This window comes from Amborella trichopoda, chromosome 4 (assembly GCF_054954075.1).
Source record: "Amborella trichopoda isolate Santa Cruz 75 chromosome 4, AtrichopodaSantaCruz75HAP2 v2.0, whole genome shotgun sequence".
In the NCBI taxonomy this organism is placed as follows: Eukaryota; Viridiplantae; Streptophyta; class Magnoliopsida; order Amborellales; family Amborellaceae; genus Amborella; species Amborella trichopoda.
Genome location: NC_142339.1, coordinates 23,851,867 through 23,866,237, shown reverse-complemented (window position 1 = coordinate 23,866,237; position 14,371 = coordinate 23,851,867). Strand labels below are relative to the sequence as shown.

Below are 14,371 nucleotides of genomic sequence, written 5' to 3'. Positions count from 1 at the left end.
AAATTCTCAAATATGTACAAGGTAAGGACTCAACACTACAACCTAATAAATGTGTCATTCTTGAAACTACCATTTGCGGACAACCAATAACAATGAACTTGATTTTATACAAATTAACTTTAAGTTCAGTTGAGAGTTCCACATTTTTCAAGAAAATCTTTAGGCAAGTGATTTCCTTAACTGTGTGATCATATAATATAATGATAGCATCATCATACTGTAAATGTGATACTATAAGACCATTGTTACTTATATTAATACTTGATTTGATCATTTGCACTATCAATCCATTAAGCAAGACACTGAAGCTCTCAGCTACCAAAGTATATAAAAATGGTGAAAGAGGGTCCCCTTGTCTTAATCCTCTTGATCCTTTGAAAAAACCAGTTGTTTGCCATTAACAAGAATAGAAAAATGGGTAGAAGACATGCAACCATCAATCCATAATCTCCATATTGAAAAAAAACCCATTTTAGCTATAATACTTTTTAGTACCCCCCAATCAACCTTATTATATGCCTTCTCAAAGTCTAGCTTACAAATAAGGCTCGGTTTGTCATCATTGATTCTTGAATGGATACATTCTTGTGCAACCAAAATACTATCCATAGTTTGCCTATCCTTCAATAATGCTAATTGTGGTCATTTAATAACCATGTGAATAACCTGGCGCAGTCTATTAGCTAAAAATCTTTGCTATGATTTTATAAAGACTACCAATAAGACTAATCGGCCGAATATCTTTGATCTCCGTAATGACATTTTTCTTTGGAATTAAAGCAATAAAAGTAGAATTCATGACAATATTAATTTTATCCCTCCAATAATATTCTTTCAATAATTGAACAATATCATCTTTTAAAATATCCCAAAAAAATTGAAAAAATACCATTGTGTAACCAACTGGGCCAGGAGCTTCATCTCTGCTTAGGCCAAAGACTACATCTTTAATTTCTTGCTCTTCAAATTTTCTCTCCAAGTAAACCATTAAGGTTTCAAACAGTTTGTTTAACATTTTAACCGTCCGATGTGAATAAGGTAAAGAAGAATCCGATGCTCAAAGTAAACCAAATAGCACAAACTTGAAGTCCAAGCACTAGGTATACTTTTCCATTATTGGATATCCATTGGGCCTTTTAAATTTTTTTCACAGAATTATATACACATTATACATGTATGGGATTACTGCGAGTAGGCCTTGCAGTCATGCATGGGACTACTGCAGTTCTTGAAAATGTGAAGGAGTTCTTACTTTTTTTTTTTCTTTTCTTTTTTTTTTTAAAGAAAATTAGGGGAATTTCATAACTTTCAAATGTATTTCTAACATTGCTTGCAGTGGCTGCTATTCATGAATTTGAAGGAGCTGTTAGAAATGGTTTCCAGAAAATAAAATGAAGTTTTTTAATTTCCTAAATTTTTTATTCTAGTATGGAGTGGCAATGTACGAAAAATCAAACCGGCCTCAAAAATCGACCAAGGGCTAGGTGGGGTCCGAGTAATCATTGACCCAGCCATTTCAACTGCCATAAGTTGGTAGGTCCAAACTAGTCCAAAAAGTGTTAAAAAATACAAAAATAAATCTAAAAAAATATGAAAAATATAGTTAAATCTTGATTAAATAAAGCACATCCAAATGAAGTTGAAAAGTAGTGAAAAAAATCGATTTGTGCCACTGGTATTTTCAAAAAATTTCAAAAAAAAAAAAAACAATGTAAATATAAGTATTCATAGCCAAAACACTCTCCATTCTTTTAAAATATGATAAAAAAAATTTAAAATAAATTCTTTGCATTTTAGGATATATATACAGGCTAGAACACCAAAACTGGCAAAAATCGGATCAGCTAGTGCCAACTCCAATTTGACCGGCCGGTTTCGAGTTGGAACGTCCGAGTTTGAGAACACCAGGGAGTGGTTAAATTCTACTATTAGCCTCATAACCTACAAGGGTTTTTAAAACTGGTTTCTTGTTTGAGAAGTGCTTATTCGGATCAGATTTAATGCGTGGGCTATTCCCCCACCTTGAATCCCCCATTTAGTCCTTCAATTATTGTTTGTAACTTTTTAACTTCCACTAGTTCGGTCGATCGGGATCGTTACAATGGGTAAGCGATCGAAAATTTTGGATCTTAAAATACTGGATCCAGGTATTTACTTTATCCACTCGCCAAATTTTGGAATACAAAAACATTTTCTGTTCCTCCAGGAGCATATTGTTTATTTATTTCATTGGTGTAAAACTCGTGTTAGGGATATTTTTTTGACCCAAGTTTTGGTGTAGCCTTTAGAACCTTAGAACCCACCTCAAACAAGGAAAATAAAATAAAAATAGGAACTCTCTATGAGCCTCAAAAAAAGAAAACATCCTATGATTGAACAAGAACTGTCCAATTTTGGGAGGACAAGATCTACATATTAAAAACCTTAAAATCCATTTTTTTTTCTTGAAAATAATCATGTGATGCTACTTAGATGAATCCTAACATTCTGGACCAAATATGAATCCTCCCAAGTTACGTTTTTGTTAAAACGAGTTGTTGTATACTATGGTCCTGTAGGAGCATGTCCATATGTGCTCTTTTGGTATTCAAATGTTTTCATTACTCGTTGTGCAGAAGCATAAAGAGATGGAAAAGTGTGAGACGGACATAACTACATTCTGTCCTCGATGCCTCACACGATTTTCTTAGATGGATGTAGGTTGGTGGCCCCTCCAAAACAAAAACAAAAACAAAAAAAAAATAATCTAAAAATCAATGTCTCAAAGTTTTTCTCAAAAAAAAAATTATTATTTTTAGTTTTAAAATTTAGTTAGTTTTACGTATTAGTGATCATTATATATACTTAAAAAGTTCATGATCCCTCGGAAAAAGATAAAAGAAAATGATTTGATAGGGTTGCAACCCTATAAAAGTAAGTAAAGCCATCTCATAACTCATCAAAATTTGCAATTCAATTGTTGAAAAAGCTTTAAATCGATCATCTCAGCTTGGCATTTTGGTTGTGCACAAAAATTAGAATTTTAAATCCTAAAAATAATGTATATTGCAACAAATAATCTAAACCAATTATTTTGCCTTAAACATAGGTGTTCATATATCCACAAGATCAACACCATTTTTTGAGTTTCAAAATTTATAGTTGGTGTTGGAAATTAATTTTAGAGCCATCACGAAGATTTCTAATGACGAAAGTGCTTTCCAAATGAGGATTTGAGGTGAGGCTTTATTTTGTTTTCATAAACCTTAAGCCCTATAGAAACTTCATCAAAAATAAATGAGGAAAAGTTGTATAGTGTATACCAGTGTTTTAAAAAACGCCGAGTCGAACTGGACTCATCCGGTTCGACTCGGAAATCGTGAAAAGGGGACCGGATCGCCTAAAAATCGGAAATCGTCTGGTTCTAGAGAGAACAGGATGATTCTGTACAGTGAATCGCCGATTCACTGTACGGAATCAGCGAGTCCGAACAGTGAATCGGCGAGTCCGTACGGAATTTTTTTTTTTTTTTTTTTTTGTTTGTAATCCATGATAGATTTTTTTGTAATACTTGATCGATTTTTTTGTAATCCATGATTGAATTGTTTTTGTTTTTTTGTAATCCATGATCGAATTTTTTGGTTTTTTGTAACCCATAATAGAATTTTTTGTAATCCATGATCGAAATGTTTGTTTTCTTTTCTTGTAATCCATGATCGATTTTTTTGTTTTTTTTTTTTTTTTTGTAACCCATGATAGAATTTTTTGTAATCCATGATCGAATGTTTTGTAATACATGATCCAAATGTTTGTTTTTTTTTTGTAATCCATGATCGAAATGTTTGTTTTTTTTTTGTAATCCATGATTGAATTTTTTGTTTTTTGCTTTTTTTGTAACCCATGATAGAGTTTTTTGTAATCCATGATTGAATTTTTTGTAATCCATGATCGAACTGTTTTTTTCTTTTTTTGTAATCCACGATTGAATTTTTTGTTTTTTTTTGTTTGTTTTTTTTTGTAATCCATGATCGAATTTTATGTAATCCATGATTGAATTTTTTGAAAATTTGTGATTTTTTTTTTTTAATCCATGATCGAATTTTTTTTTGTAATCCATGATAGAATTTTTTGAAAATTTGTGATTTTTTTTTTAATCCATGATCGATTTTTTTGAAAATTTGTTATTTTTTTTTTTTAATCCATATTATTCAAAGAGAAAATGAGAGAGATGATGATTCTGAGGCCACCCTATCCCAGCCATATTATTCACATATCGAGTCCCAACAGCAACAGTGTAGGGATGAGCACGAAATACTGTAAATTAAATGCTGAATGGCGGTTCATGCAGGGAAAGAACATATCAATATTCGCATATTCATTCAAAAACATGAAAATTCTTAATGGAGTACCCTCATTTTTTATTAAATTCCTAAAAAACAATATTTATAATGAATTTTAATAATTTTTTCGAATTTTTTTTAAGCTTTATTCTGACCGATTCACCCGATTCCCGATCCGAATCGCCGATTTGCCGATCCGGATCGGTTTTTTGGAAGCCCGATCCGGGTCACCGATCCGTTTTTTAAACCATTGGTGTATACAGTTATTGGAAGAAACGCCCTGGTTTTCGTTAATTAGCCTTTCCAATATCTTTTTGCTGAATAGAACGAAATCTAAAAGATATCCTACTCCCTCAGGAGTAGAATGTTCATTTACTCTCTTGGGTAAAATCATAAATAGAAATAATTTTAGGAGACTAAATTTTGGGGATATAACTTATTCAACCCATAGATTAATCCTAATTAAAAAAAAACCCCTAATTTTACCCCCTATGCACCTGAAAAAAATAGTGTCTTGAGATTTAATAGAGACCATTCAATTTTTAGATTGTGAGATCTAAACGTTATAAAACTCAAATTTTTAATTTATTTCTTTTGAGAACAATCATATAGTGATTATTCTCAAAATTTTAGATTGAAAACATCTTAAGGGAGCATAGTATATGTCGTGAAAACTAAAACTAGGACACCTTAAAGTACTTGAACTTCTTAGATATAGATTTTTAAATAGTAAACCTAAAACTCTCTCTTTAAAGCTTTTAAATTTCACATAATTGTAAGTAATTGTGACCACCTTGTATCAAAGGTAATTGGTCTCATTGTATACATTCCCATTTTCAAAAAGTAAACATAAAACTTTCTTTATAATATATATTTAGGTGTGGTTTCCATAAGGTTGCAACCTTAAACAATCCATTTAAGGCACATAACATATAATTTTGATGTAAAATATTCTTAAGATTAACTTAAAATCTATTTTCAAATCTAATTATAAAATTTTAAATTCCAAAAATGATTAAAATCAAGGAGATTTATAAACATATCAAAATCTTGAAAATGGATGGTCTTATAAGATGCACCATTTCTAAGACTCAAAATATTTTTTTTTTTATAATCATACATCTCGATGTCAAGATGATCAATTAGAGAGCTTTTCAAAATTAAAAAAACCTTTACCAATGAATTTTTGAGGTGCATTCACAGTTCTACAATTTAAGGTTACAACCTTATATAAACTTTTCCCTATATCTTTTTCTCATATATCCGTTTCCTTATATATATCCATGAACTATTAGTTGGTCGTAAGAGAAATTAGTCTTCTATTTTCCTTTTTTTTTTTTTTTCATTTATACCGTGAAACACTATTCCTTGGTCCTGAGGTGGCTGAAAAGTTTGAAACACCTTGTTTCCTATCATCAACCCCGCGAAATTCTTTTCCAACCTTTCTTCACTTTCAAACCCTATAAATATACTCTCTCTTTCTCACACTACAATCATTCTAAACAATATATTTGTCTTATAAACTTGATAGGATTGAAACTCTATAAATAAGCATCCTTTTCTCTTACTCCAACTACAAATTTTCTCAAGAATATTTGTTCTGTAAACATGGCTTCGATAGAAGCTTTGGCCATGGCAGGCACAGACAATATCCAATGTGGTATCGAATTTGGATCCGATATCGAATTGCCATCTTCATATTACACAGAAGAAAAACTACAGCCTCTGCCGCCGCCACCATCGTTGTCCCGACCACCACCAATTTCATGTCAGCAACAACCTAGTACTGATAGATTTATGGCTACGGAGTTTCCGATAGATACAAGGCTCATGGGCAATGAGAAAGCGACGAAGCCACAACTACTTACATGGGCCTCGGCTGTTGCACACCATGCTTCTTCAGAGATTAGAGGAGAGTGAGAGATTCTGTGGAGAGAATTAAAATTAGAAAAAAAAAACTGAGAGAAATTGAATGCAGGAGCTCCTTTAATTTTTTCTATGATCACATCCATGGAGATAGTGAGAGAAAATTGAAGTTGCGAGGAAAATGGTGTTCTATGGGGGAAAATGGTGTTCTTTGGGCTTACAAGGGCAATGACTGAGGAATCAATACACAGTTGCATGGACAGGGCTCTTCTCATTCTTTTGTCAAGTGGGAAGAAGATGGAGTAATTTATTTTCACTTGGATTTTCAATTTTGATGGTTTAACAGGCTTTTAATCAGTACCAAACCCAACAATTATCAAGATTTAATTTTTATTCCTCAAATTTTAATTCTCTAGGTCATGAATTTCTAACAACTGTTTTTGTATTTGGCTGAGGAGACTCGGACTCGGCCGAGTTACTTATTGTTGTTATTATTATTATTATTTTTTAACATGACATGAATTCAGCCAAATAACTCGCCTCGACCAAAGTCCGAGTACTTTGGCCCACTCAATTTTTTAAACATCGTTTCTAACTCATGATATTCATTGAGAAACTTGGTCTTGGTTCCGACTCACCAAAACTGCGCAATTTCTACAACATGCATTGTTCAATGTAACTAGAAAGGCACAAATTGAACTAAAAAAATCGAGATATTAGTTTTTGGGCGTGATTGCACCATCTAAAGGAACCGTGAATGCATAGAATGGAGAATGAAGAGAGAAGAAGAGAGAACACAACATTTACGTGATTCAGGATGAAGCTTTACGTGCACGGATTCAAAGCCCAATGGGCTACATCTTCATTATTTTGGATGAATGTTTTACATCAATAAGTACCTCTATATATAGAGGAGAATCACACAATTAGAGGAGATAATTATGGCATGTTAACTTGATGACCAAGTAACTTTGACTTGGTCTCTTTTTATCTTCTAAATACCTAATCTTATCAAGAGATATATACCCATATATCCGTAATGATGTATATCAATATGAACCCGAGATATTCATATCCTAACACTCCCTCTCTAAACTCAAGATGCTTTGACATAAAGCAGGTGGAGTTTGAACAATACTAAGTTGTAAAAAATGAACAGTAATCTTTAGATTGCTTGAACACTAAAAACAAGTAGTGATCTTCAGTTTGCTTGAACAACAAAAACGAGTAGTGATTTTCAAATTGCTTGAACAACAAGCCTAAATTGCAGTGGCAAATCAACAAGCCTCAAGAGCAGAGGGCCTTAGGAACATCCGAGATCAAGTAACGAAAAACTCGATCAATAGACAAGATTGAATAACGGAACGAAAGTCAATCATCTCACAGGATGGAGCAACGGAAAACTCCATCATCCAACAGGATTGAGGAACAAAAAACTCGATCATTAAACATATACATCTAAAGCACGCATCTGAAGCAGAAAGGATCGAGTAAACTCGATCATCATACTAGATGGAGTAATGGAAAACTCCATCATCAAACATGATCAAGTAACAAAAAAATTGATCGTCAACCAAAATAGAGAAATGCGATCGTCACACGTGATGGAGTAACAGAAATTCCATCATCAAACGGGATCAAGTAACGGAAAACTTGATCATCAATCAGGATCAAGAAATTCGATCATCAAAGAGTAGGCTCTTGGAAGAGCCAATAGAAATTTGTGGCAGATCAACAAGCACAGTTGGACCTTAGAGTCGGAGTTGAGAACAGTAAGATCCAAAATAGATCAGAAAGTCGAAACACGACTCGGCAGAAAGACAGATCAGAGAGTTGAAACTCAGAGAGTCGAAACATGACTCGGTAGAGAAACACGACTTGGTAGATGTTTTGCGATGTGCACGTAATAACAACAAAAAAAATTTCGACTTCTTTTTTTTTTTAGATCTCTCAACGTCATCCTTTCCTCTTGCATCCTTCTCTTTCTAAATTTCTCAAAATCACCCATTTGGCATGTAAACCTCTGCTCTGTATCTCTTGTTTAGCCAGTGAATCACAATGGTTTTCTCCTCCTCTCTCTCTCCTCCTCTTCCTTTTCAAGGAGCGGTTGTACTGTGATCTCTAGAGAGGGAGAAAACAATATCGTCACATTCGCGCTCTCTTCCTCCACCACCGCCACTACAGCTCTGTCCCTCACCATATTTTCCCACTTCCCGTCGCTCCAAACTTTTTGTGAGGTCTCCAACTGTAACAAGAATCGAATCCAATTCTGGCTCGGCTTTCACCCAACCTTTGTAACCCAAGTCTAGGAATTAGGGTTGGGGATGCAATTGGACCCTATGCGTCTGTGTCTATGTCCCTCACGCACCACTCATTTCACACACGATCGATCACACAGAGAAGAGAGAAATACAGAGAGAGAGAGAGGGCTCCAAGCTTCGTGCCACACAAGAGTCTAATGGTGGTATTGAGAAGAATATGGTTTCAGATCTGGACAGTGGTCTTCAGGTTGGTATTGCAAGGATGGTGGTTTTGAGCAGATGGTATTGCAGGGATGGTGGACTTCTGGGCATCTATAGTTTTTATCTTTGCCTTCAATTCACTGTTGCTAGGGCTCGAACTTTTCTAGCATATTGCTTTTCGTAGGCGAGTAGACGGCACAAGAGAAACGACGTGCGTGAAAAACCATGTGTGACGTGTTACCACCATGCACAATTAAATAGGGTAGTCTAAGGGACTGCCGCTTTTCCTTCTTTTTCCTCTCCCTTGTTCACCACATGCCCCACTGCCCCACCCCCCCCTCTCTCTCCTCCTCTTCTTTTTAAAGGAGCGGCTATACTGTGAACTCTAGAGAGGGAGAAAACAATATCGTCACATTCGCGCTCTCTTCCTCCACCACCGCCACTACAGCTCTGCCCCTCACCACATTTTCCCACATCCCGTCGCTCTAAACTATTTGTGATGTCTCCAACTGTAACCAGAATCGAATCCAATTCTGGCTCGGCTTTCACCCAACCTTTGTAACCCAAGTCCAGGCATTAGGGTAGGGGATGCAATTGGACCCTGCGCGTCTGTGTCTACGTCCCTCACGCACCTCTCATTTGCACACACGATCAGTCACACAGAGAAGAGAGAAATATAGAGAGAGAGAAAGAGGGCCCCAAGCTTCGTGCCACACAAGAGTCTAATGGTGGTCTTGAGAAGAAGATGGTTTCAGATCTGGACAGTGGTCTTCAGGTTGGTATTGCAAGGATGGTGGTTTTGAGCAGATGGTATTGCAGGGATGGTGGACTTCTAGGCATCTATAGTCTTTATCTTTGCCTTCAATTCACTGTTGCTAGGTCCCGAACTTTTCTAGCATTTTGCTTTTCACAGGCGAGTAGACGGCACAAGAGAAACGCCGTGCGTGGAAAATCGTGCGTGATGTGTTACCACCATGCACAATTAAATAGGGTAGTCCAAGGGACTATCGCTTTTCCTACTTTTTCCTCTCCCACGTGCCCCACTCCCCCCCCCCATCGCCCCCCTCTCTCTCCTCCTCTTCTTTTTAAAGGAGCGGTTGTAGTGTGATCTTTAGAGAGGGAGAAAACAATATCGTCACATTCGCGCTCTCTTCCTCCACCACCGCCACTACAGCTCTGCCCCTCACCACATTTTCCCACTTCCCGTCGCTCCAAACCTTTTGTGATGTCTCCAACTGTAACCTGAATCGAATCCAATTCTGGCTCGGCTTTCACCCAACCTTTGTAACCCAAGTCCAGGAATTAGGGTTGGGGATGCAATTGGACCTTGCGCGTTTGTCTCTACGTCCCTCACGCACCTCTCATTTGCACACACGATCGATCACATAGAGAAGAGAGAAATACAGAGAGAGAGAGAGGGCCCCAAGCTTCGTGCCACACAAGAGTCTAATGGTGGTATTGAGAAGAATATGGTTTCAGATTTGGACAGTGGTCTTCAGGTTGGTATTGCAAGGATGGTGGTTTTGAGCAGATGGTATTGCAGGGATGGTGGACTTCTGGGCATCTATAGTCTTTATCTTTGCCTTCAATTCACTGTTGCTAGGGCCCGAACTTTTCCAGCATATTGCTTTTCACAGGCGAGTAGACGGCACAGGAGAAACGACGGGCGTGAAAAACCGTGTGTGACGTGTTACCTTTAAATAGGGTAGTCTAAGGGACTACCGCTTTTCCTTCTTTTCCTCTCCCTTGTTCACCACATGCCCCACCCCCCCTCCGCCCCACCCCCCCTCTCTCTCCTCCTCTTCTTTTTAAAGGAGCGGTTGTACTGTGATCTCTAGAGATGGAGAAAACAATATCGTCACATTCGCGCTCTCTTCCTCCACCACCGCCACTACAGCTCTGCCCCTCACCACATTTTCCCACATCCCGTCGCTCCAAACCTTTTGTGATGTCTCCAACTGTAACCAGAATCGAATCCAATTGTGGCTCGGCTTTCACCCAACCTTTGTAACCCAAGTCCAGGAATTAGGGTTGGGAATGCAATTGGACCCTACGCGTCTGTGTCTACATCCCTCACGCACCTCTCATTTGCACACACGATCGATCACAGAGAGAAGAGAGAAATATAGAGAGAGAGAGAGAGGGCCCCAAGCTTCGTGCCACACAAGAGTCTAATGGTGGTCTTGAGAAGAATATGGTTTCAGATCTGGACAGTGGTCTTCAGGTTGGTATTGCAAGGATGGTGGTTTTGAGCAGATGGTATTGCAGGGATGGTGGACTTCTGGGCATCTATAGTCTTTATCTTTGCCTTCAATTCATTGTTGCTAGGGCCCAAACTTTTCCAGCATGCTGCTTTTCACAGACGAGTAAACGGCACAGTAGAAACGCCGTGCGTGGAAAACCGTGCGTGATGTGTTACTACCGTGCACAATTAAATAGGGTAGTCCAAGGGACTACCGCTTTTCCTTTTTTTTCCTCTCCCTTGTTCACCACGTTCCCAACCCCCCCACCGCATAACCCCCCCCCCCCCCCCTCCCCTCGTGCCCCCTTGTTTGCCACTTAGTTGTGGCATGCTACCACCCCTCCTCTCCATACCCTTGTTAAACCCCAACCTCACTCTAAATGCTACACCCTCTCTCCCTCTCCCTCACATCACCTTCCTTGGCCTTAGAATTTTAAGGCTTTCCATTCAACCACCATTAGAAGCTTGGGTCAACCTTGAGGTCTCTTGGCACAGGTAAGTGGATTATAGAGTCAATGCTTTCATAGTTTTTGTTTGAATGCAAGCTTGATGTATGATAGCATGCTAGAATAAGCCTTGACTTTCCAAGACTATACCTCTTATTTGCATGATAGATTGAGCCTTAAAGGAATATTTTTTGGCTATAAAAATTGGTGAGTAAACACCTTTGTGAATCTGGTTTAAGCTGAAAATAACCTTGTATTAATGCCTATTTTATTTTAAAAGTTACTAATCACTCTTTGAAGTGTGCCAAAATTTGGGTATGAAATTTGTAATTTTCCAGAAAGATACATTCTCTATAAATTGAACTTTTCATTGACTTATATATATCAAAATGAGTTAAAAACCAGTTTAAATGAAATCTATGTGTGTTTACTCTGATTTTTCTGTTTAATCTCAGTTGAAATTCTTTACGGATTGAGAGCTATGTTTCTGTTTGTGAGTACATGTCACTGTTATCAAATTTCAGCAGATTTCCGAAATATCATTCCTGTTATGCTGTTGTTTTGTTTGGCCAAATGAAGTCCAAATGACTCATAACCACAAAAATTTGAAAGATACACGTTTGCTATGAGTTACATGTTTTAACCTTGTCCAAATTAGATATAATTTGAGAGTTGTGTTTTAAAGTATGTGAACATGTATTTGTTGACAGAAAACTCAAAAATTTTGTTCCTGTTTTCATAAGTTTTAAATAATCAAATGGGGTTCAATTTCCTTCAAACTAATTTTATTTGAAAGGTCTATGTGTCCTTTTGAATTCACATTTTCAAAGAATTTTGAAATTACTTCTAAATCAAGAGTTATACATCAAATTATTAGAATACGTCACTGACGTCCGAACTCAGCAATTTCCAAAACTATTGCTTCTGTTACTCTAAGTTTTTGACAGACCAAATGGGGTCCAAATGCTCTCAAATTACTATCACATGAAAGCTATAAATGTTAACTTGAAAGTTTTTTTTTGGTATTATATTGAAATTCTTATAAAGTTGATGTTTATATCCCAGATTATGAAACATACCCCAATATGACATTTCAGAATTTCAAGACTCTATATTAGCCCTGAATTGATCATGCTCAATTAAGCTTCATACTTTCTGTGATTGAGGGAGGCTCATACTCACTCTGAAAGAGCAATTGAAAAGAAGTAGATTTCCCTCATAAGTTGGATGTTATGTCTCACCTTGCACATGCATACTTACGATAAGAATTATAATGAATTCTTAGACATTGAGTAGATCATACATCTGTTATGCATCGATATGTTGAACATGGCTTGATTCTTTTGTAAGATGATACTGAAATGGCATACTTATGATACCATGAATGTTCCTGACCTCTTGAAATGAGTGAATGTTTAAGCATGCTTGTATTAGGTATGATATCTATATAATTCTGATTTTGACCACTACACAATGGGTCTTCCATTGGTAGTGGATACTATATCTTTGTTATCTTATTCTGCTTATGATTCTGGTTTTGATTGTGGCCACTACGCGATGGGCCCTCCATTGGTAGTGGATAATGTATTTATCATATTCGGATTCTGATCCTGACCACTACGCAATGGATCCTCCATTGGTAGTGGGTACTGTAATTCTAATAATTGCCGGCTATGCAATGGGTCCTCCATTGGTAGTGGGGTATACTATACCTCGACTCCTATGATAGGAGAGGAATCGAGATGTAAATGTAAATAACTGGGAGGGTCACGCCCCCCTACTCGGTTATGGGCACTACATATTGAGTCCTCCAATGGTAGTGTAACGCCCTCTCGCCTGACGGCACCAGGGGAGGGTCGTGTCTTGCAAGGCCTCAGCCTATCATAAATCCCAAAGCGCGATGGGGACTGTGTGCGTGAGTGAGGACATTACGAAGTGGGGCCCCCACTTTTCATTGTCCTCCTTCCTGAATGAGAGTAGAAGTCACAAGTTACAAGACTGACTTATCCTGGTCGATGGGACTTCTACTTCGGGAGTAGGCCCTATTAATTTATGTCTGTTTGAACTGTATGCCCTAGCCATGCTTCTGACTGTGTGATAATGATATATGTATGTATCAGTATTTAGTTCATGAAACATGGAAAGCCCTGAGATCTGAACTTTTTCTGCTCACTCGGTCTGTATCTATTAATGTGTGATTGTATTCTGTGATCTTGCATGAACTGTGATAGTAGTGGGTCTGTTATCCTTTAGGAGTGCATCTTGGTTGGAATGCAAGGGTGCGACATTCGCCTACTGAGCCTTTAGCTCATACCACTCTTTTTCCCCTCTGTGTAGGTGAGATCTGATACCCTAGTGTGGACAGCTGGATGGTGGTGGCAGTCATTTTGAAGCTTAAAGTTCCAGTTGGTGACTCTTTTGACAGTAGGTGCCTGATGGATGTGTGAAATTGTATTTTGAAGAATTCTGGAATTTTGGTGATCAGGCCTATTGTGCCTTGAACTTGTTGTTACATGAAATTTTGGAGTCTGAATAGGTATATAAATAGTGTTTTTTTACTCAGTTTTGGATTTGTTTTGTATGAGTTTTTACTTTATTTCAAAGGTTTGTTGTGATTCCAAATTAAATTATGCGTTGAGCCACTCCCACCTGAGTGACATCTGCGACCTCTGTGTTCGCGATCCTGCGCTCTGTCTCCCTTTGGTATGGGACGGCGGGGGTCGGGGAGCGGGGTCGTGACAATTATAGTCCAAGGAGAGTATTTTGTCATTGATGGCCTGCATCATTGTCACATAACTCATTTCACCATCTGGTTCAGGCCTCTCAAGCACACTTGAATCTTGATAGAATCGGTACACAAGGCTAGGGGATTGATTATGAATATGGTAATATTGGGCACTGGGAACAGGGAGAGAGTTGTTATCTTGAGATTCCAAATATTTTTTTTTTGTTGTTTTTGTTTTTTTAGAGAGAGTAAGGAACAGACGTCATGCTGCTTAGTCGGGGCCTGATTTTCTCTAGTTCCCTAGCATAGAG

At 37.5% G+C, this 14,371-nt stretch overlaps 1 long non-coding RNA gene across 1 annotated transcript; it reads left to right on the top strand.

The window, feature by feature from the left end:
* The first annotated feature begins 9,760 nt into the window (after positions 1–9,760).
* Positions 9,761–13,897, top strand: LOC148782357 (uncharacterized). Its single transcript, XR_016055143.1, has 2 exons — positions 9,761–11,384; positions 13,673–13,897. It is a non-coding gene; the product is annotated as an uncharacterized LOC148782357 (long non-coding RNA).
* The last annotated feature ends 474 nt before the right edge of the window (positions 13,898–14,371 follow it).